Source organism: Mustela putorius, unplaced genomic scaffold, assembly GCF_011764305.1.
Source record: "Mustela putorius furo isolate JIRA1106 unplaced genomic scaffold, ASM1176430v1.1 tig00000695_pilon_pilon_pilon, whole genome shotgun sequence".
Lineage (NCBI taxonomy): Eukaryota > Metazoa > Chordata > Mammalia > Carnivora > Mustelidae > Mustela > Mustela putorius.
In genome coordinates this window covers 9,967,411-9,988,870 of record NW_025421447.1, presented here as the reverse complement: position 1 = coordinate 9,988,870, position 21,460 = coordinate 9,967,411, and the positions used below count along the sequence as shown (strand labels likewise).

Below are 21,460 nucleotides of genomic sequence, written 5' to 3'. Positions count from 1 at the left end.
CCAATGTCACCCCCAAAGGCCAGACCCTGAAAACCCACAATTAAACACCATGAGACCCAGCTCTGTGCCCAACCCCATCCCTAGAAGGCTACCTTCTGTTCAGGGCAGACTTCTCAGGATTGAAAGCCGACTAGAAGAGAGAGATGCCTCTGGAGTTCCTTAGTGAACCCCAACTCCTCAACCAGTCACCTGGCAAAGAGGAGATGTTTTCAGCCTCCATCTCCCGCAACCTTCCATGTCAGAGCAGTGGGACTGAGCTCTGGAGGGTTTGAGCCCCGAGCACTTCGGCCCCTCTCCCTTGCTTCCTGACACTCAAGGAGAGGGACTTCAGAAACTCCAAAGTGGGAAGTAGGGAAAACCGAAAGCGGTTTGCTGCAAGGAATTGTCCAGCTCCCAGCAAGCAGTGGCCCGGGGATGTGGCATCCCTCCACCACATCTGTCTTTCCTACCCTTTCCACCATGAGCAGGGGGATCAGGATCCCTTTTCCTCTTGTCGCCTATCTGCAGGGCACCACTGGGACTATGGAGGGTGTGTGACACGGGGCTCTTTTTCTCAGAATATCTCCAGGTGACCATTATCTCCTCACTGCGCATCTTCTCCGTTCCTCAGTGCCCAGGAAACACCATCTTGGGTGTTTGGCCAGTGTTCCCTCTGCCCCATGCCCTTTCTCTCTCTGCCCTGGCCCTTGCCAGCTGGCTGTCTCCTGTTCCCAGAGACGGGATCAAATCACCCCTTGGTCTTCTCTTCAAGCCCCCTTAATTCCTGTCATCAGTTCCGAGCCCTTTCATGGTCTTCGCCATCTTGAAAATAGCATCTGTTTGCTTGGCTCTAGGACAATCCTTCAGTCTCTAAACCCTTTCTAGCCATTCACCAGAAGCAGTAGAGATTAGTAATTAAATACCTGGTCTCAGAAGTCGAACAGATTTAAGCCAAGTCCTGGCTCACCACTGACAAGCTACAGGATCATGGTCACTTGTGTTACTGTGTTGAGTATAATCTACAGTCCCATAGTGTCCACCCCGTAGGACTTTCTGAAAGTTCTGGCCACATACTCAGAATGTGGCGGGCACAGCTCAGGAGATGACATTTTCATTTTATCACATGTGTCTTGGTTTAAATGTAAATTGCCACACGTGTTTTGTGCCTACCATATTGAATATGCCTGATGGATATATGGACATAAATACATATGGATGTGTTGGGGCCAGTGGCTACCTAGGGGTGCATCTTTGCTGTGTATGAGAGAAGAGTTGGCCTTTTGAACAAACCAGGGAAAGTGTGGTATAGAATGTGTCCAGGGCTGGGGGACATCCACGTGACACTGCCATGGAACCTTGGGCGGGTCGCTTCACCTCTGTGCCTCAGTTCCCTCACCTATAAAGTCAGGTAGTTGAACAGTGTCCATCAAGGGCTGCTGTATAAGAGCACATGGGCTGTTTCCAGCACTCGACACAGACAGGCAGCACCATTCACAGAGACTACAGTAGGACGGGGGTTCCCCGCAGTTGTCCAACCTTATCGTCTTGCCTCCAACCCCACCTATTCTGGGGCTTGACAAGGCTGATCTTCCAAAGCGCCTCTTCTGATACCTTCTGTAATTCCAGAGGGGTGTCTGCACATGGGAAGACAATCTCCACAGGGAATGGGGGGGGGGGGGGAAAGCTAGAGGTAGGGAGGGCATGCCTAAGGCACGTGGTCAGCTTCCCTCTGCCAGTACTGCCCCGGCTAACCTACCCATTTCTCCACCTTGGTCTTAGACCCCACAGATGTGTTGCGAATGTTCATAGCCACCTTCTAATCGGGACTAATTTAAGGCACCGCTCCTTATTAAAGCACCAAATCAGTATATATGTAGACTTAGTAGACATTAACACCTAGCTTGAATTAGCCCATTTTAAAGTGCTGACTAGTTAAGAACGGTTTTGCCAAGCAGAGCCTGTCACTGCCTGGGAGGCAGAGCCATGTATGATCTTGTGGAGGGCAGAAGCCGAGGTGTGCATGTGTGTGTGGAGGGGTGGTGGGAACTGGTGGGAACATGGTCCCCAAACAGGGACAGTGGTGCTCCATAGCCCGCTGCCTGCGTGGTCTCTTGCTGTCATCGCCAGCCCCACACAAGAATGGAACAGCACCACCTACTTTCAACGTCCTGCACTGTCTCTCCCACTTTAGCAATGCCATGAATTCTAGGGTCTGTGAAGTCCTGCCCCAGGCTGGACTGCGGGGCTTTGCAACCTTGCCCTTCCCAGAAGAGAAGCTTCCATTGGCTGCATGTTATTTAGGCATCGTGAGGAAGCCAGCCGGCTTGCGGATGCTAGCTGCTCCCCCCTCCCCCTCTTGATGACAGTCAATGACGTTCAAGCGAAAATCATGAACACGGATTAAGTGACTACACCAGGCTCTGTGCTAAGCACTTCAGATTCATCTCCTTGCTGACCATCTTTTCATAAAGATAGAGTTTTTTTTTTTAAGACTTATTATTTTGGAGACAGAGTGAGCAGGAGGGGCAGAGGGAGAGAGAATCTCAAGCAGACTCTGTGCTGAGCAAGGAGCCCGACTCAGGGCTCCTTCCCACGACGCTGAGATCATGACCTGAGCCAAAACAAAGAGTCGGACACTCAACCAACTGAGCCACCCCGGCGCCCCTATAAAGATATTTTATAAATGTGAGGTTACAGGCACAGAAAAGCAACTCCTACAAGGTCACACATGTCATTATGGGGTTCAGCTGGAATTCCAATCCTGGTCTGTCTGGACCCACAGTCCAGGCTCCTCTTGTTCCCTCCTCCCCGCCCCCTTCTTCTTTCTTTTTTTCTTTTTATTTCCCTGATTACCTTGCTTCTCCCCTAACTGATTCTAGTTGGGGGTGAGAAAGGATGGGGCATGGGTGTGTTGAGACGTCTGAGGGACAGGGCTGTGGAGGGCCAGCTCAGGGAAGGCTCTACGGTAAGAAGCACCCTCTGGGCTGAGCCTTAATCACAAAAGACAACTTTGTATTTAGGGTGAGAGCTCCAGCGCTCCCCCATGTCCCATCTGTGGACTCCACTTCTGTAGGAGAGGAATGAGAAGAGGAGAGTGGTGGGCTGCTAGGCTGGAAGCAGTAAAGGTCTCCTACTCGTCATCCTCATTCCCTTCTTTGCTTCCTTCTGCAAATGCTGTGTTTATTAAGCATTTCCTGGGGGCTGGGGATTAATATGTAAAGAAATAATGTCCAGAACGTGCTTCTTGAAATCCAGGCCAGGAGGAGGTGTGACCAGTGGAGAAATGGGCTTTAACATAACACTCAAAAGTAGTGCTGTGTGGGCCTGGAGGGGAGGAGCTGTCTGAACCTGGTGGGAAGGAACAGACATGGGAAGAAGGTGGAGGAGGAAAGTCCCATGGAAAGAAGAAAATAGAAAATAAGGTAGCTGCAGGGAAGATCTTAGGAGGAGCGAGAAGACTGATGAGTTGGAGAGCTCAATGGCTGGTGACAATTTGTGCCCAGCTTCAGGGTCAAGGGAAAGATTTTGGACAAATGTTTGAGGAGATATGATTGGTTCCTGAAGGGGCATTTCCTTGGTGATTTGACTGACTTACTGCCATATTCAAGGTCAGCAGACCAAAGTGTCTAGAAAGCCTTCTTTGTCCACATGTGGTCCAGCATCCTGGGCTGATACACCTTAACCACAGTGTTTGGCTCTTGCTTGGACCATTGCAGTAGCCTATTCAGCAATTGTCCTGTTCACTTGGATATGTCCACAGCCTCCCTTTCTTCTCATAAAAGCCAGAGTGATTATTTTAGCCCATAAATCAGACCACTTCCCAGGCTTCACAAAGATCAGGGCACTTGAAGATGACAGCTGAGACACGAGAATTAAGAACGTCTAGAAGCAATCCCAGAACATGGGGTAGGATGGTCTCCCATGAGGGCAGTCTCCTTTCCCTTCATCTATTTCCACTGCCCATGATGCTCCCCTCTCTTCTCCTCTCTCCACGTCAACTCCTCAGGGCATTCTCTATCAGAGCTGATCTTGAGGAGAGAATCTAAAGGGGTCTGACCTAAGACAGGGGTCCTGGGACTCCCCCCTGCTAGAATCTGTGGTTAGTGTCCATAATTATGGGAGGTGGCATGCAAATTGCATCTGCCCTCACAAGTATTTCTTTGGTCTTCATTGTTTTAAAAATTAGGAAGTTGGGTGCCTGGGTGGCTCAGTGGGTTGAGCCTCCACCTTTGGCTCAGGTCATGGTCTCAGGGTCTGGGGATCGAGCCCTGCATTGGGCTCTCTGCTCAGCCTGAAGCCTGCTTCCCCCTGACCCCCGCCATCTCTCTGCCTGCCTCTCTGCCTGCTTGTGATCTCTGTCTGTCAAATAAAAAATAAAATCTTAAAAAAATAATAATAAATGGAACTATGGTTTCCAGTTTGCCACTATCCTCACCATTTTATGTTGTTTTTCACCTGTTCCACTTCATCTCATTCTATCCCTGGCCTATAGTCACTTGAGTTTACAGCTGCTTGGGCTAGGGCAATTTCTTTTAATTTTACTCTGCAGCGAATCCAAACCAAGACAGTAACTTGGAGAGCTTGCTTTTAAGTTTCATCTGAGATGAAGGGTCTTAAAGGAGTTTTAAGTAGCAGAAGACTGGTTGAGATAAAAACAGTGATAAGAAGAGGGGCACCCTCCTGTGGACCTGGAGATCTCACCAGGTTGGACACCGTTGCTTTGCATGTAGGAAGACCTGTCAGTTCCCAAGAGAGGATGCCTGGAGAATCTCAAGGTTTGTTGCAAGTAGAGTGGAAGTATCAGAACAGCAGGCACCAGCTCCCTTCTGGTCCAAAGTAGGCTATCAACAAATAATTGTGGGATGGATGGGTGGATGGATGGACGGATGGACAGATGAGTGGGTGGACTTTCAGTTGCCACTTCCAGGCCTTCTTCTGGCTTAACTGGGGCAGGGCCACACAAGAAAGAGGGCCCTGGGAAAGGTCTCTGGGAATCCTCCAGAAGCAGCCTCCCTTAATAATTGAGACTTCTTTCCCTCAGCTTTAACTGTGTGATTTAAAAGTCTGGCCTGCAGCCAGAAGAACACAACTGTTACACATTTTATAGATAAATCAACCCCCTGATGGTTTAAAATGAAATAGGATGGAGAGGAGGCAAACCAAAAACATATGAGCCAACATGCTCACTTAATTCTTGGAGGGATGGTGCGGTGGCTCTGTCTGTGTCAGGAGCAGTGGACAATGGCTGAGTCCTGGCAGTCTGCAGTCTTCATACAACATGGCCAAGGTAGGGGCATATCTAGGGGATGAAGAAGTAAGTAGCTGCCTTGAAAGGAGCCTCGAGGAATGATCCTGGGTACAAGGCCCCTCTGTTCTGAATTCTGCCAATCTGTGGAAAAAGGAGTATATATATACATGCTTCGTGCAGACACCCCGGTATGGGCAAGCTTATCTTATTTCTGTTCCCAGCCCCTACCCTTCTTTGGCTATCTGTCAGAGAGTCCCCAGTTCTCTTGGCCTCTGTGGAACTTGGCTCCATATGGCACCATGTGCTGGAGAACACTGCCTGCAGAATGCAGCTCAATCTATGACCCCCAAGGAAGATTAAAGGAAGGAGAGAGAAAAGGTACTGAAGCACATGGTAGAGAGGTCAGCCTGCCCAAGGTCACATAGCTACTGAGTGATGGAACCTGGCTTTCTCTGATTCCAAGACTCATGCTGTTTGATTAATACGCTTGATAGACTGGACAATGGATGAGAGACTCTCACCTTGAGGTTGGATTTCTCCCAGACAGAACCCTGTAAAGTCTACTGGAGGCAGGGAAATCAGTTCCTTCTATGTTGCTCATATTTTCCTGGTTTTAGTCCTGAATTCCCCATGGTCCAGGGAACCCCTCATTCCTGGGCAAACTTGGGATGGTTGTTCACCCAATCTGAAGGTAGGTCACCGTCAGCCCCATGGGCATCAATTTGGCTGTCTATTGGATGCTTTGAACAATATTAATGACTGGCTCCCAACCCCAGACTTGTTGATGTAATTGATCCGGACTTCAACTCAGGAACCGAGAGTTCTGAAAGCTTCCCAGGTGATTCTAATGCACAGCCATGTTTGAAAGCCATGAGCTTAGCCTGAGGACTCTACCTGGTTATGCTCAGCTTCATCTATGTCCTTTTGTGCTATGGTGACAAGAAATATATATTTGGTTTCCATTCCTGTTCCCAGCACAGAGCTCCTAAAACCTTTGGAATTTCCTAAATCCTGACAAGGGTCAAGGCGTGTGTCATTATGTTAATAGAGTGACTTTGGGACATCACCTAAGGATAGGAGCTGGTTGCCTGGAGAACTGACCATGGGACTAGAGGGTCAGAACTTTCACTTCCATCTCCTGATCTCCTGGAAGGGGCAGAGGGACTAAAGACTGAGTTCAGTCACAATTTTGGCCGATGATTCAATCAATGGCGTCCATGTGTAATGAAGCCGCCATAAAACCCCAAAAGGACAAGGTTCAGAGACTTCTGGGTTGGTGAGCACTTGGCGGTGCTGGGAGTGTGGGACACTCAGGGAGGGCATGGAAGCTCTGCCCTCTTCCCCCATACTTGGTCCCGTGCCTCTCTTCCATCTGGCTATTCCTGAGTTACATCCTCTCATAATAAACTGGTCATCCAGGATGTAAAGTGCTTCTCCGAATTCTGACCTTCTCTAGTAAATGCACTGAATGCAAGGAAGGGGTAGGTGGAACCTCCAGTCTACAGTTAGCTGGTCAGCCGCACAGGTGGTAACCTGGGTTTGCGACTGGCTTCCGCAGTGTGTGGGGGTGAAGTCCTGTGGGGCTGAGCCCTTCACCTGTTTTGATCTGATGCTCCCTCTAGGGAAACGGTGTCAGAATGGAGTTGACCTGCAGGACGCCCAGCTGGCATGCAGAAAAAGCCCACACATCAGAACTGGGTGTCAGGATCTTATCCTCCTCCAAGTCCCTCTTTCCTACCAAAATAAGCATAAGCCCCTCAGCCTGGCATCCAGGAGCTCCCCCCTGCCCCAGTGGGCTCCAACCTGAACTTCTAGCCCTTTTTTCAATTCTTTGATGTGTTCACTGTATTCTGGCTAAGCTCCACCTTATTCTCAGCAGTAGCCCCTGGGGAAGCCCACCGTAAGAGTTCCATAGACCACACTTGGAGAAAACTCTATTTCCCCCATCACCTTCTGAAGCTCACTGCTCTCTGGAAGTCCTGTGGGTGGGCAGGGGTGGTGCGTTTCTACCTAGAGCTGGTTCAAGTGACTGGTGATTTGGGGTTAGGTCTGGACAGTGCTCCACTCTGATGGAGGCTCTGGGCAGGATCCGGGCATGTGTACTAAGCAACATACGGAGAAAGGCAAGAAGTAGGATTGGGGGTCCGAGCAGTGGGTTCTAACAAAAAGGAAGAGGGTGGAATGTGGGAGTTAAAGGGGTGCGGGAAGGGAGAGAAACCCTTGGCTCCTGGCCCCCGCCCCCATTTGTCTGAGGGAGATAGAGCCCCCAGTTCTGTTCAGCACGTGGGCTGTGACCCCGCAGGGCTGAGACAGCCCCTGGCTGAGCCCCGGTCTCCAACCACTCTGTGAATGAGGACTGCCTCATGCTTGTGCAGCCCGACTTAATTGGTATTTTTCCTAATTATCAGATTTAATCACCACCTCTCTGATGAAATAATTTTTGACTCAAATGAGAAATTAGACTCCAACGAGAGAGAAAAAAAAAAGAACAAGTAGGAAAAAAAAATATACAAGGAACAGAACTCAGTCCAGGAAATAGGTTAAAATTACTTATTCGGTGTGTGGTGAAGCATTATTTGCTTTTCCAGTCTGACAGGAGTGCCCCAAGGCCAGGGTTGTGGAGGGACTCCTGTACTCGTGAGCTTGTCTTGGAGAAGGGTACAAGCCCAGGGGCCTGGAGGTCAGCGAGTCTGGGCATCTCCAGCCCTAACCTGCCCCTCCAGCTTCGGTGCTTCTCCATATGGTACCCCTGAGCCTGACCGCTGCCCTGCTGATGGGTTGGAAGTGAAGGGGCTGTGGCTTCATTTGAACCACAGGAATTTGGGCAGGTGGAAAACGTGTATGCTGGGAGGGGGAGGGGTGTCAAGCAAGTCCCAGGGACTGTCTCTCCTTCCAGGAATTGTGTTTGGCTGGCCAGCCAAGGGGTCACAGTGGGCAGGAGCTGACCCTACTGTATAGATGGGGGTCCCCCAAAGTCACTCCTGTCATTAGTCCAATCTTCCTGAACATATCCGGTGTCGATGGAAAAGTTAAATAGATGTCAGTGGAGTGTCTCAGAGTGGTGTGCGTTGTAAGAGGGACAGCGGTGGAGAGAAGACAGGAGTATTTACTGAGCCTTCACCACGCACCACGCTCCGGGCTAGATGTTCGCCTGCATTCACTCCCTATAAGCACCTCGTTTTAAGGAGGACGGCTGAGAGGCTTTGACATACACCGGCGAGAGGCTTGAACTCAAAGTCTTTCTGATTCCTAAGCCAGACCACCTTCCAGGGTCTCAGAGAAGGCTGCAGGGACTTGCCTGTCAACGCCGTCATGGTTTTTATGAGTCAGGGTCACCGTGCTTCACCCAGTGCTGCTGTAGCTCTTGGTACACTTGGACCCCAACCGAAGAAGAAGTTAGGCATTTTGGAGCGTGGACTCTCAACCTCCCGTGGCCTTTCAGCTCCCTCTCCTGCTCCTCCGTCTCTGATGGGGCATTCTTGGAAAGCCCTAAGAACAGGAAGATTCAGGTGGGAACGCCCCACCCCCCACAGACACCCCACTCGCATCCGGGACTCCAATCACATCACACCTCACTTCTCAAAACCTTCGGAAGGGACCCCGCTTGGGTTGCATTTACTCAAACTTCGTGCCCCCTCTCTCTTTCTCTCTCATTCCACACCCAGCTGCTGGCAAAATCCCCACGCATGGCCATTATTTTGTGAAAGTGCTTCTGGGTTCATTCTGCAGGCAACAGACCTCCTCCTCCAGGCCACGCAGTAAGTTATGAGGCTGGGCCTGCCCCCCTGCCCAGGGTCCCCACTGCCCTAGCCCCAGCTTAGTTCTTTCCCGGAGAATCTTGATGCTGGGGAGACTGTCTGCTAACAGTGAGACAGTAGCATTGAGCTAAGGGGACCCCAAAGGAACCAGGGTCCTGGAGGCTCTCCCTTCCTCCTTCTGTGCTCACAGGCTGGGATCTGGCCGGAGGCCTGAGTTGGAGTCCTGGATCTACCCTTGTCCTGCCTCTCCCGTGAGCCCGGGCGCAGTTTGCCGCACCTGCCCCAAAGCCACAGGCAAGGCCCTTTCTTTTTACTGGGCCTCAGCTGGATGCATGAGGTCATCAGACCTGAAATACTCCTGCCGCTTCTCAGACCCACACAAAGTCATCAACAGACACCCCGTTGCACCGCCAGCCCGCTACCAACCCCGCACAGTCGGGGGGAGGAACAAGACGGGGAAGGTCCGGAAGGAAGGCCCCCTGAGCCCAGGTCTGCCTGCCAGCGGCCGGCCGGGAGCCTGGATGCACATCCCCCCGCCCCCCTGCCGCCTTATGCAGCCAAGACAAATCCAGAGTCACCCCTCGTGGGGCCTCTCCAGAGTGTAGCAGAGTGTGTGGGCTCAGAAGCCACAGGAGCAGAGTGTGAATAATGGGAACGGCTTCTGACTTAATTAGACTCCCATTAAAATCGCACTCCCTGAAGCCGGCAGAGGGAGCGGGGAGGCCCTCCCTCCTCCATGACCTACGATGCTCTTCTCATGCCAGCCAAGTCCAGACGTCCCACTCTCCCGTTTCCCCTGCCTCCTCCGTCAGCTTTTCCTCCTTTCTGAGTCTGCTCCCCCGCCACCGTTACCCCCTACCTAGCCTCTGCCTCCATTCCCTCCAGGGACCCCGCGGTGCTAGCTACAGTGAGGGGTACACTCTGGGTCTCTGCTCCACAACCCTGGGCACAGCCCAAAGCCAGGGCATGGGGAAACCAAAGCGGATGGCAGGAGGAGGTGTCCTCTGGCCCTGGTTCCTAGCATGCCAGCCTGTGTATCTCCTGCCCCGTCTGATGAAGACAAAATAACACAGTGACTGATCTAGCTTGCCCCTGGCTGAGGACAGAAAGGAAAACCACTAGGGGCTGTGGAGGGAAAGACTTCTCTCTGGATATCAGCACTGCCAAGATTTGGGGGCCTGATCCCTCCTTGTTGCCTGGGGCGGTGCGGGGAGAGGTGGCTGGGTGGGGGGGGGGGGGCGCTGTGCTGTGTGCTGTAGAATGTTTGCCAGCATCTCTGTTTTTTCCTAGACCGAGGCCAGTCAACCGGCATCCTTCCCTCGAATTGCATCAATCAGAAAAGTCTCCAGGCATTGCCAAGTGTCCCCACGGGCAGTCAAATGTTCCTAACTGGAGACCCATGCTCAAAGCTTTGCTTGTTTAGGGTTCTGTGTGAATGAGACGGAAGCTCCCTAACCTCGGTGTGTGTCCTGTCTCTGCAACTTCCCACCTCCCCCGCTGCTCCCAGCGGCTACCCTCCCGCACGCTGAAGCTTTCTAACTTGTGTTTTGGTTTTTTTTTTTTTTTTCTTTTTCACTTGACAAGTAGAGCCATTGGACGAAATGAGTTCCACAGTATAAAGGACCACATTGCATTACGGAAAATGTACTTAAGGACCACACTGTGTTATTATCACGCACAGATGGGACTAAACCTCTTATTGGAGAGAGGGTTCATTTTAAGTGATGATGGATAAGGGCACTCCAGAAACTCAGTGCGTTAGATTGGGAGATTTGTGGAAAGTCATTTAAATGGAGGAAGAGACTCAGCAGTCAGGGTGGGAAAAAGAAAGGAAGAAAAGAAAAAAACCACGACAACAGACGTGAATAGAAAAAAAATTGCTAACAGTCTGGGTAGCTAAGAGGCTAACAAGCAGTCGGGGGCAGACTTTTCCCCAAATGGAGGTCATGATTTAGGGAATTGGTGAAGGGACCTAGAGCTCATGGCTGATGGGGAAGTTCAGCTACCCTGGGGTGAATGGGAGCCCCGGAAAGAATTTGCAGACAGCTCAGCTAGCCAAGAGTGAGCACGGATAAAAACCCTGAGGGCGGGGCACCTGGGTGGCTCAGTCATTAAGTATCTGCCTTCCGCTCAGGTCTTGAGCCTGGGGCCCTGGGATCGAGCCCCGCATTGGGCTCCCTGCTCAGAGGGAAGCCTGCTTTTCCCTCTCCCATTCCCCCTGCTTGTGTTCTGTTCCTTCTTGTCTCTGTCTCTGTCAAAGAAATAAATAGTCTTAAGAAAAAAAAAAAAGAAGCCAAAAAACAAACAAACAAAAAAACCCTGAGCAGGAAGGATCCAGACGAGGAGGATGGATGGACCCAAATTAGGAATATAAACTAGCTTCAGAGACAGACTTGGCAGGGAGCAGCATGAATCCCAGCTTACTCTGCTTCCCAGCCAGCACCTCCCATTCCCTTCCTCTGGAAGGGAAATCATGAGTCCCTGATTTTTCTTCGAGGAATGACCCATTTCTCATTTTCTATCCATGTGAGTTCAAGAGTGGCTGTGAATATCACAGCCCTGCAACTGCAGCAAGAGACTCAGGGATGGGCACGTTATCAAGCAAGCCTGATTAGTGACAATGAGCATCAGCCCTGAGACTTCTGAATACATTGCTGGAAAGGGTGCTCTCTTTCTCTTTCTCTCTGCAAGAAGTGCTAGCCTGGAAGGATGGAAAGGAACCCATCCGAGAAAAAAACCTGCACGGAATAAACCAGAATGGAGAGATAGACAGGAATAGAGTACCGAAGATACCATCCATACACCTAGATCCAGCCATGCCTGAAGTTCAGTAAAATGAGGCCGTACATTCATACACTTCACTTTTTTTTTTTTTTTTTTTTTTTGCTCAGTTTGAGTTGGGTTTCTGAGATGCAAGTGCCCTCAGTAACGTAACAAAGGAGTGTTATAAATTGACAAAAAGACTGGCTTAGGAATCAGGAATTTTAGTTTTGGCTCTAGGTGCCCATCTCAGCTCTCTGAGTTTTACTCATCTCTGAAGAAGTTGAACAAGATGGTGTTGAAGGACCCTCGCTGCTAGTAAATGCAATGATTCAGACCTCTCTGTTACTGATAACTCTTGACTGCAAAGAGAACTAAGACTTCTGCAAAGCCAGTCACTGCACCCTGTTCAACAACTGTGTGTGTGTGTGTGTGTGTGTGTGTGTGTGTGTGTGTGTGTCTCCTGGTTATCTCTTCGGACAGCTGATGATTCACAGGGCTGGCCTTGGGCGAAACGAAAGTCAGGAAAGTTTTTCTCCACTGGAGACAGTCCTGTTCTTCCAATGCTGCAATAGACAAGGGTCTTCGGTGTCGATACCGCCGATCAAAACAAAAACCGATTTGATGATAGACCTTTGCCCTGTAGTCTCAATGAGATCTGAACAACTTTTGAATCTAAAGCAGCTTGGGCAAACATTTGGCTGGGCTTCTTCTGTTCCCCAGGAGGCATTTCGTGGACCTTAAGGCAGTTGGCCTGAAGGTGAGGTGTCACCAGCATCTTGCTATCAAGAAGGGTCATATCCTTAAGACCAGACTCCAGGTTCTCGGCAATGCAGGCTAATTTCATTGCAAGCTGGAGTTCCAAAGAGACTGGCAGGCCAGACAGGGTATTTACAAAAAGGGTCCTGGCATTAGCAGAGTGCTAAATTGAAATGTTTCCAATCTCAGAGAGTCGGGGGCATTAGTGCACCCCGCCTGAGGCTAATCCTATTATTTGGAATTCTATCAGCCCATTCTCCTGGCTCGAGCCGATCTCAGGAATGAATTGGTGCAGGGGCTGCTTTTCATTCCTGCTCTCTATCCTGTGATCATATTTCCTGGGGACCTGGCTGTGTGGGTGGGATTCGGACAAGACAGCGACCAGCTCTCCCCTTGCCCCCTTGTCTTCCCAACCAAATCCCACCATATGCAATCAATTATGGTTGATTGTGATAAGCCAGTGAAAAACAACAGTGGACATCTATCTTCCTGCCATAATTGACAGGCTTTCATCATGCCAGGGATGGTCATATCCTCTGGATGCCCGAGAGAGGAAGAAAGAACCTGTTACAGCCAGAAGCTCCATTCGTCACTCGTTCATTCCTCTACTGCCATAGCTCTTAATGCCTCCTGATGGAAGACAAGAGGATGGCCCACCTCTTCATATTATGCAAACCCAACCGTGTGTGCACATGGGCCATCCTGTGTTTTCCCTAGATTCAGGCTCAGTAAACTTTTCTGCAGAAGGCTAGGGAATAAATATTTTAGGCTGCGTAGGATGTATGTTCTCTGTCTTGAAGATCCAACTGCACCATTGTGATCCAAAAGCAACCATAGACAGAATGTTAACAAACGGTGGGGCTGCATTCTAATAAAACTTTATTTATAAAAGCAGATGCTACCCAATGCAGCGGACAGGCTGAGATTGCTGACCCTTGAGCTATACACCAGTTGTGCTGAGGGCCTCGGTTTACTAGTGCTAACTTAGTGATATAGCCTCCCTCTTTCTCTCTCCTGCATCCCTGCCGTATCTGGGGTGGGATAGCTATCGTCCCAGAATGGTATGAGGACAGCCAATAAAGACAAGCAGGGAGGGGCGCCTGGGTGGCTCAGTGGGTTAAGCCGCTGCCTTCAGCTCAGATCATGATCTCAGGGTCCTGGGATCGAGTCCCGTATCCGCCTCTCTGCTCAGCAGGGAGCCTGCTTCCCTCTCTCTCTGCCTGCCTCTCTGTCTACTTGTGATTTCTGTCAAATAAATAAATAAAATCTTTAAAATAAAAAAAAAAGACAAGCAGGGATTAGAGGTGGCTCCTCCAGACTCCTCCCAGATGCCAGAGTGAAAGCTAGATGAAGAATGATGGAAAGTTCTACCTTGGTGTGTCTGATTACGGTCTCACCTTGGGTGCTGTCTCTCCTGGCACGGGAAGGGTCCTTAAAGATCACGTAGCCCAGCCCCCGCCCAGGCTGGGGTGTCTGACAGCCCATCTAACTAATTCAGCTGGTTGTGCCAACTTCGTAGTGTGTATTTACCTGTTCACTTCATTGTTCCCCACTTTAGTCATATTTTGCTTATTTACAGTGGAGGTGGAGATGTTTCATACTTCATTTGTTGGATATCGGCCAACTAGGTGTCTGGACTTGGGCTAGGCATTATTCTGGGTCCAGGAGGAAAAGGCATGGTCTCTGGCCCCAGGGAGCTTACAGTGGAGTAGGCAGACGGAAGAATCGACAAACACAATACAATGTGTTAAGTGCGGTGCTGGGGGTGAGCAAAGAAAGCAGAAGCAAGGACAGGTAGGCTCAATCAAGCACTAGGGCAGACTCGGGAGGTGGGGGATCCCAAGGCCGTCTTTCTTCCTGGGACAGAATCCCAGAGCACAGAGCACCATAAGGAAGGACGGGCTCACCTCTCCATGACCACTTGAGTGCCATCGAGTGCTGGTCACCCGCTTAGAATCACAGGGAGCTACAGCAGAGGCCTCCAATTCACATTTGGAGAAACGGAGAGAGGCCCATTGAAGGGAAAGAAAAAAAAAAAAAAAACCATCCTCCCCCTGTTTGCTTCTTACAGCAGTTTTTGTTTATCTCATTAACTCGCAACCTGAAGAACAGGACCATCTGGCATGCGGGCATGTTAACAAGATCATAAATTAGGAGGAGAAATGAAGCCAGATTTCCATAATGGTCGCAAGACAGAAATCAACAGCGCCGGGACGGAATTTGCTGGGAAGGTAGGGTGGGAAGGAGCTGGAACAAAATGAAAATGCCTTAGCACATCCAGTCTGAATGAGAAACACAAATCCAGAGTCATTTAGAAGGAGCGTTTTAGAAAAAGTGCTGGCAAAGCATCTCTTCTCCCTGGAGAAGTCTCTCTCTCCCGCCCGTCTCCCTCTTCCTGTCTCCCGGGTCTTCCCCGAGGACTGGGGCCAACCTAATTCCCCTTGTTCTCGTAGGTCGTGATTACGATGACTATAGTAACTGCCTGAAAACTCCCCTTGCTTCTCATCTGGCAGAGGAAGCCTTGCCCTGTGCACAACGCTGCATGCTTGGACCCAAACTTGGAACCCCCAGTGTTTCTATAGAGTCTGAGTATTTCCTGGGACCCTGCGTTGTGGGTCTGGCAAATAGCACTGGTGGGGTCATTAGCGAGAGAGAGGTCTTGCCCTCCAAGGGCCTGGCTGCTGAGGGCCCAGTACCTGTGAGCGCGTTAGAGCATTCCCCAGTGTCACGGCCCATCACGTGGCTTCTTGAAAGAGAGAACCCCTCCCTTGCCCTCCCCGTTCCCCAGCAGGTGCGTCCTGCCCTGTGGTGGGGCTGGGCCCCCTCTCTACTCCTACCTCTGCCTCTCTGTGAAAATGAGTCTCCTCCTTTTGCTTCCTGCCAGACCTCTCTTGATAATAAAAGCACTATCTCCGGTTTGAAAGTAGAGGGACGGGGAGGGGCGCCTGGGTGGCTCCATGGGTTAAGCCTCTGCCTTTGGCTCAGGTCATGGTCTCAGGGTCCTGGGATCGAGTCCTGCATTGGTGTCTGTGCTCTTGGGGGAGCCCGCTTGTCCCTCTCACTCCCACTCTCAAATAATTAAAAAAAAAATCTTTAAAAAATATGTGGGGAAGGGGAGATCATTATGTGCTTGTACTTACAGAAGGACATGGGGTGGGGGGCAAGGGTCTGTCCTTTTTGTTCAATAGAGGGAGACCAAAGTGATGCTAATTTTAAGCTACCTGATGGAAAAGAGGCTGATGACATGATGGTAAAATAGCAAACTCTTTTTTTTTAGTTGGAAAAGCAGCAGAATACTGCATTCACTTTGGTGCTGGTGGTGTGTAGCATAAGGCTCCGATGCTGCCCGCAGATTTCTCTCTGCTCAGTTTCTACATGGGCGGGGGGGGGGGGGCAATTCACTGACAAATTTTTCAATTTTTTCCCCGGTTTTTCACCAATTCAGCCTTTTAAATATTCTCAGAAAGTCAATTTCGGCAATGTTTGGCTGCCCAGAAAGCTACTCTGCCTATGGAAATAAGACATTTTATTTTCCGTATCTGTGGGTTCTTCCTCTATTTCACAGCCTTCTTTGTGTATTTAGAGCTTTTTTAAGATCTATTTTTTAAGATTTTATTTATTTATTTGAAAGGGAGAGAGCATGAGAGAGAGGGAGAGAGCATGAAAGGACGCGAGGGTCAGAGGGGGAAGCAGACCGCCAGCCAGGCGGGGAGCCCCATGCGGGGCTCGATCCCCGGACCCCGGGATCATGACCTGAGCCGAAGGCAGTCGCTTAAGCCACTGAGCCACCCAGGCACCTTTGGGATTTTTAAAAAAATATATTTTATTTATTTATTTGAGAGAAACCAAGCAGGAGGGGCAGAGGGAGAGGGAGAAGCAAGGCTCCCCGCCAGGCCAGGAGCCGGATACAGGACTCGATCCTCGGACCCTGGGATCATGACCCGAGATGAAGGCAGACGCCCAACCGACTGAGCCCCCCAGGTGCCCCCACTTTTGTAGACTTGTATCTTTCTGTCTAGCCAGTTCTCATTAACACGGACATTCATGTCATATACTTTATGTGTATGTTGGCTAAGCCACAATTCTAGAGTCCATTCTGCTCATTGATTCCACTTTCTAATTTATGAGTTTATTTTTTTTTTTGGTGGTTGTTATCTTTATCAATGAGGCCCTGCTAATTTCTAAAGATTTCCCTAGTCATATCTTTCTACATCCCGAGACAGAGAAATAATTCCCTTGTTCTCATTCATTTTTGTTCAGTCAACTCACTGACGTTTTCTTCAGGGGCCAAGATACGGTCCAATTTTGTAAATATCCCATGGTCGTAAGAAAGGAAAATATTTTGAGTTCTGTGTAGGTTAGTGATGTCAATATTGAACTATTAAATATTTATGCAGATCACTGTGGCCTTGTTTGAGAAATGTCCCCTCTTCTTATTTCTGCCCACGTCTCTCTCCAATTCTAACTCCTTCAGCTTTATATATCTTGATATGATAGTATTTTTTATTTATTTTTTTGTTCATTTATTTTGGGGAGAGAGTGCTTAAGTGCCTGCATGCATGAGCCAGGGAGGGACAGTGGAAGAGGGACAGAGAGAGTCTCAAGCAGACTTCCCACTGAGTGCAGAGCCCAACGTGGGGCTCGATCTCGCCACCCTGAGATCATGACCTGAGCAGAAACCAAGAGTCAGATGCTTAACAGACTGAGCTACCCGGGCACCCCTGATTCACATTATTACGTGCACAAAGAAATAGATCCGTGAGCCCTCCATGTATATTATTTACTTCGGCAATAAAAAAGACTAGAAGTGATTTAGAATTCTATGCCCTACTGCCTTCTTAAAAGAATTTTATTTTTGTAGTTATTTGTGTCACCTGGTATTTTTCTGTCTAGCTCTTAACTTAAAATTTTTCTTACTCGTAATTATGTGGTAGGTGTATTTCTTGTAGGTGACACAAAGCGAAGCTTTATATTTCAAACGATTATTTCTTGAAAGCCTGTATTTTAACAAAGGCGTTAACTCCATTTATCTTTATCTCAGATTGGATTTGTTGGTTCTTATTTCTGCATGTTTGTATTTTTATTGTTTGTGAGTTCTTTGTTTTGTTTTGTTTTTGTTATGCTTCCTTTATTGTTTATTTCCTATCATTAGTTTTATGGGACCATGTTTTGGTTTCCCCCCAGAATGTTAATTTTTGTTAATTTTTGCCCGACAGTCATCTCTTTCAATTTTACAAATATTGTCAAGCTTGTGTTTTTTATATTATCAAATCTATAATAAAACTCTACCTTAAAAATTTTTTTTTTTTTTTCAAAAAAAGGGTGCCTGGGTGGCTCAGTGGGTTGGGCCTCTGCCTTCGGCTCAGGTCATGATCCCAAGGTCCTGGGATGGAGTCTTGCATTGGGCTCTCTGCTCAGCAGGGAGCCTACTTCCCCCTCTCTCTGCTTACTTGTGATCTCTCTCTCTCTGTCAAAAAAAAAATCGCATTTGCATTCTTTTGTGATAGGAGTGACAACCACGTTTTAGATATGTGTGTGTGTGTGTGTGTGTGTGTGTGTGTGTGTGTGATGAGTCTCCAGGGTCCTCCACTGCTGTGTCTTCTCTTGGGAACTATTTGACTCATTTTTTTTTTTGTTGTCAGGTAGACGTTTGGAATCTTACATATCTGAGGGAGCCTTTCTATTATCTTGACAAGTAAACAACGCCTTCGTTGGCTGTTGTGTACTTGGATCACAACCTTTTCCTCTGTCTGTCTGTCTCTCTCTATCTTTATCTCCTGTCTCTCTCCCTGTCTTTGTCTCTTACCCTGTCTCTCTGTCTTTTCCTTCTCTCTTCTCTCTGTCTCTGTCTCTCTGTGTCTTTCTCTCTCTGTCTCTGTCGTTGTCTGGTTTTTTAGCAACTCTCTTCTGGAATCCACATCATCTGCGTCATGACAAATCTAACTTGTTCTTTGTAGATAGCTTTTTTTCTTTCTTTCTTTCTCTCTCTCTTTTTTTTTTTTTTTGTTGTTGTTTGTTTTTATTTTTTAACCTGCCTGGGCATTTGTCAAATTCTTTCTTTATTCTTGAAACTAAGAGGGAAAAAAAAATTATCAGTATTTGTCTATGTGTTTGTTCCAGTTAATTTTACCAGGAGAGTCCCTGTCCCATCCACTCTTTCCTGTCTTTCTATAGGAAATTTTTGTTTTTTACTTTGGTCTATTTTATCTTTGTAAGTGATTCAATTCCTTTGTAAGAAAGAAAGAAAGAAAGAAAGAAAGAAAAGGGGAAAGAAAAAGAGAGAGAAAGAAAGAAAGAAAAAGTTCCCTTTTCTCTCCTTCAAGAATTCCCTTTACATACAGGTGGATATTTACTCTCTGAACTCACGCTCCAAACACCTGTTTCCGGCCACTTCCATCCGTGGCTCCTTTCTGCTTTAGCATCTGGTCGGCGTCCCTGCCTTGCCCCTCACATGCGCTTGGCCGTTTCTTGTGGAATCCATTTGCTCCTTGACATTTCCAACAGCCATATTTGCTCCTTGTCTCCTTTCCTTAACCTATCAAGGCCTTTAAAAATGTTCCAGCCTGTCCTTTTATTATGTCCTGTTTCATCTCATATTCTATGAAATGTACAGCCTCTTCTATGCCCCTGAAAATAAAGATCCTATTGATGTGTTTCTGAATATTTAAAAAAAAAGAATTTCTTTTCTCTGATTCTTGAATACTACGTTTCTCTTTCTAGGTATTCCATATTTTCAACAGACTTCACCACTGTCCCCTCGTTGACATATTTAAGTGAGACGGCCACCTCATTCGGAGCAGCCCCAAATGCAGTGACATCGATCTCTCCTTGGGGACCATTCCTGTTCTACCCGAGGTGCTATACCCCCATTTAGCTCCTCAGCTGGCGTAAATTTGCACACACTGTGGACACCTCTGGGACGGGCCCCCGATTGCTGTGTTGTGTCCTTCCCAGCAAACCTTCCCCGTTTTCTGTCTTGTAGGTAACAGCGCGGGCATCTAGCTCCTTCCTGGAACCTCTGTGGGGAGGACACCGAGAGGAAGCACAGCCCCGGGAACAATGCTTCCCAGACTCAGGGGAGTGCCTGGTAGACCATGACCCTATGAGTCTGGGTTGAACCCGGCCACGTTTGGCTTCTCTTGATGTGCCTACCATGGCTGCATATCCCCTGGAACAACTCCTATTTATTGTTTCCAGTTCCCACTCATTCATTCGATAAACGTTGGTCTGCCAATCCACACAGCCAGTGTTTGAGAATACCTAGCAGGCTTAGCGCGAGTTGCTATGGGTATGACTGAGAGAGAGAAAAGGTCCCCTGGCCAGACTTCCATCTCAGTGGGTCAAACACAGTCACCAGTCCCCCATCTAGGGATACATGACAGCCAACCGACAGGATGATTGTGGACTGTGGTAGATGATGCAGAAGCTGCCAGAGGGGCGGCTGCTGTTCCTTTAGACCCAGAGGTCAGGGAAGGCATCCCCCCTCGAGGAGATAACCCAGAGCGGAGCCCTGCAAGGTGGCAGGAAGGCCATCATGTGAGAGAGCAGAAAGTGGGCCAGCAGTCTTTGGCTAGCTCTCTGCGTCCACTCTCACCAGCCCTGCTCTGTGTACCCTCATCCTCTGCTTTCTGTGGGGCTTAGTCAGTGGGCATCACCAGCAGCAGACAGGGTAGGGAGCAGGGTGGTCAGTTGGGGGTATCTGTCCTCCCAGCTCATGCCCAGGTGGGTCACTGTGGGGGGTGGGCAGCTCCTAGACTTCCACTTCATTCTGGAACCCACCTTCCCCCTGCCGCTCTAGCTCAGGGATTGCAACGACTCCCCGCCATTGCCAGCCCCCGGGGACTGTGCTACCCTTTTAAAGAGTTTATTTGAGAGAGAGAGAAAAAAAAAAAAAAGTATGGGGAGGAGCAGAGACAGAGGGAGAAGCAGACTCCCCACTGAGCAGGGAACCTGATGCAGGACTTGATCCTGAGCAGACCCAGGACCCAGGACCCTGAGATCATGACCTGAGCAGAAGGCAGATGCCCAACGGACAGAGCCCTTCAGGTGCCCTGACCGCGCTGTCCCTTGTTAGTTCCCCTAATCACGCTCCCTTTCTTCGGGAGCCCAGTGCCACTTGCTTCCTGCTGGGAGACAGGAGCATGAGGTAGCACTGCAGATTTTGTCAGGGCAAAACAGATGCCCATGCTCTGCCCCACGCCCCATGCCCCATTCCTCAAATGCCAAGTTGTGATGTCAGTGCTTAATGAATGGCATCACTGTCTCCCTCAACATCTGCCTTGTTACTCATTTTCATCTCGTTTCTCTTGCTGTTGCTGGGGACTGAGGTGGGGATGCCCAAAACTCTGGAAGGCTGGACCATGGCTAGTCCCAAGGGGCCGTGGGTCATAATCCTTGTGGAAGAGAAGCTAAGCCCAAGGGGTGGGAGGTGGTCTCTGAGTCCCCTTATGGGCGACATGCTTCCTAAGTAAGTGGACGGTGAAGATCCTGTGGTTTTCTGCTCATCCTCTGGGGACTGAGGTCTGCAAGGAACCCTCCCAAGGGACGCCCCTGCCTCCGACTTACACTGGGAGCTCATCATCCGCCACTTGGAAGACAGGATTTTTAGCATAGAGTGGAGAGGTGCTCTGAGGTGGCCCAGCTGGGTGCAGAGGGGTGTCACCCACAGTCAGCGGCATGACAGCCCCAGGGGGAGGGCGGCCAGAGCCAGAAGGTCTCGATCTGGAGCCCGAGCTCTGCCGGGCCACTGGGGACAGAGGAGGAGGGTAGAGCTCTGGAGAGTCTAAGGACACCTCCAGGGAGGCCCGTTTGAGCAGGTGGACCCTACCCAAGGGTGGGGGGACACCCTCAATGCCTGATCTGGTTTCTTCCTTCCTGGCAGGGGGAGGGAGCGTATTAGTTTCCTGAAGCTGCTGTAACAAATGAGCAACACCTCAGGTGCTTCCAACAACATCAA

General features: G+C 49.4%; 1 protein-coding gene and 1 long non-coding RNA gene across 3 annotated transcripts in view; one reads left to right on the top strand and one right to left on the bottom strand.

Moving 5' to 3' along the window:
* SHISA6 (shisa family member 6) overlaps positions 1-21,460 on the bottom strand; it is a 278,576-nt gene that overhangs the window by 50,428 nt on the left and 206,688 nt on the right. The gene's annotated exons all lie outside the window — the stretch shown is intronic.
* LOC106006609 lies at positions 13,841-20,350 on the top strand. Its single transcript, XR_001180798.2, has 3 exons — positions 13,841-14,735; positions 19,225-19,359; positions 19,487-20,350. It is a non-coding gene; the product is annotated as an uncharacterized LOC106006609 (long non-coding RNA).